General features: G+C 42.3%; 1 protein-coding gene across 3 annotated transcripts in view; it reads left to right on the plus strand.

Annotated features, from left to right (window-relative positions):
* Positions 1 to 2,500, plus strand: part of LOC144960163 (uncharacterized) — a 59,923-nt gene that overhangs the window by 18,503 nt on the left and 38,920 nt on the right. The gene's annotated exons all lie outside the window — the stretch shown is intronic.

The raw sequence follows: 2,500 nt of genomic DNA on the forward strand, positions 1-2,500 counted from the left end.
CAGGCCTGCCTACCTCATCATCATTGCCTTTTTCATCCTGGGTCAGGGTATAGGCGTAGTCATCGTTATGTTATAGCCTGATACTGAAATCCAAAAGGACTGGCAGTTTGACGTCATTATTTGGTTTTTGCACCGCCTAGTGAGTTGTCGTTAGTAGTGCTCATGGAAACAAGTTATTTCATTGGTTGAACTATTGAATACAACTCACGATTTGTTTTCTTTTGTGGCAAAAGAATGGCATTTTGACGTCATTTTTGGGTCAGTGTCAGGCCATAACTTTAAGAAGGCCACGGTATAGGCCACAGACAAACAGTTTCCATCCTTCTCCAGAGCTAACTTTTTTTTTTCTTTTTTTTTTATATATCTCGTTCCATGTCTTATCACTTCTCTGTATATCAGCTTCTTTAAATTCTGTCATTACAGAAATTCTTCGGTCGCCCAAGCAAAAAAAAAAAAAAAATATTTGATTTGTCCGTCTGTGTTTCTATAACAATTTGAGTTTACAGAACTGATGTTAACCTTTCGACAACCTGAAGGACCAGGTGACTCAAAAAGGGGGAGTCACACAAATTCACACAAATCTAGGGAAATTCTTGTGCCATTATATGCTTAAATTATAATTTTCATTTCAATTTATCTCATTCTCATTGATGGAAAATCTCACAAAGTAGAAAAATCGACTGAAAGAGTTTTTGAAAATCAGCCTCCAATTATTTTCGGACATAGACAACGCTGATAACGGTCATGTACTCATTTTACCCCCGTGTGGTGTCCGGGGTCCCTCAACTGAGAGGGTCAAGAATAGCCCAACGCCAAGCCAGCGTGTTGTAAAAGGCGACTAATGGTGTGTGATTCCCCCATCTTTGAGTCACCTGGTCCTCCAGGTTGGGGGTTGGCAAATGGTTAACACCCCTTTCCGTTAAACTCAAACCGTTACAGAAACGCAGACAGACAAACCAAATCCTTTTTTTTTAGCTTGGGCGACCGAAGAGTTTCTGGAATTACAGAATTTATGAAGGACAACAGACAAAGCCGAAAGGACTCTGCTGACCCGATGACGTCTTCGCCAAACAAGGAAAGACATCAACATATTGATGGGAGATGCTAATGCAAAAGTGGGACAGGATAACGTAGGTTATGAAGGTATCATGGGACGTCATGGCATGGGAAAAATGAACGATAATGGTGAGAGATTTGCAAATTTCTGTGCATTCAACAGTTTGGTGATTGGAGGATCAGTGTTCCCCCATAAGAGGATCCACAAACCAACTTGGGTCTCACCAGATGGTGTGACAGAGAATCAGATTGATCATTTTTGTATCTCTCGAAGATTCAGGCGTTCATTGGAAGATGTGACAGTACGGAGAGGGGCAGATGTTGGATCAGACCGCCACCTGCTATTGGCAAAGCTTAAGCTCCGACTCAGAAAATATGGGACCAGATCACATACAAGAAGAAAATTCGAGGTGAATGCACTTGATGGGGAAAAGAATGAGGAATTCAAACTACAATTGAGTAATAGATTCTAACCTCTTACTGAGCTCGAGGAGGACATAGATGTAGAGTCACATTGGGCAAAGATCAAGGAAGTCTACATAACAACTTGCCACGAGGTATTGGGGGTAAAGAAATCGGAACATAAAGAATGGATAAGTCCAACCACCTTGGACCTTATTGAAAAGAGGAGAACAAGGAAGGAACAAGTGAATGCAAGCCGAACAAGGGCTTCAAGACTGGATGCACAAGAGCAGTATCGAGCCATAGCTAAGGAAATCAAAAGATCTGTGAAGAAAGACAAGGAAGCATTCATGAACAGACCTGCAGAGAAAGCAGAAGCAGCAGCGACTGGAGGACACATGAGGATCCTTTATCAAACTACCGAGACACTTGCTGGAAAATATGGGAAACCAGAGATACCAGTCAAAGACAAAGATGGGAAAACTATTTTTGGAAAAGAGGCTCAATCTGAACGATGGAGGGAACATTTCAACTGCCTTCTGAACAGACCACCACCAGACAACCAGCCAGAAATTTTGCCTGCAAGGAATGAGCTACCAATTAGCTGTGATCCACCATCGATAGCAGAGATTGTGGGTGCCATTAACAAGATGAAAAGGGGGAAAGCTGCTGGACCAGACTCCACCGGAGGCTCTAAAAGTTGATGCGGAAAGAAATGCTGGGGCCCTGCACCCACTATTTAAGAGAATCTGGAATGACGGGATATTCCCAAAGGATTGGAAGGAAGGACATCTTATCAAGCTTCCAAATAAAGGGGACCTCAGTAATTGTAAAAATTATCGAGGCATCACTCTTCTTTCTATCCCAGGAAAGGTTTTCAACCGTATTATTTTAGAGAGAATTAAGAATACAACAGATGCTAAACTGCGGGACGAACAGGCAGGTTTTCGGAAAAACCGTTCAACCACCGACCAGATTGCCTCTCTGCGAGTCATAGTGGAACAGTCTGTAGAATGGAACTCTCCTCTTATTGTCAACTTTC

The sequence above is a fragment of the Berghia stephanieae genome, chromosome 14 (genome assembly GCF_034508935.2).
Source record: "Berghia stephanieae isolate SIO BIC M18660-M18661 chromosome 14, UCSD_Bste_1.3, whole genome shotgun sequence".
NCBI classification, from domain to species: domain Eukaryota; kingdom Metazoa; phylum Mollusca; class Gastropoda; order Nudibranchia; family Aeolidiidae; genus Berghia; species Berghia stephanieae.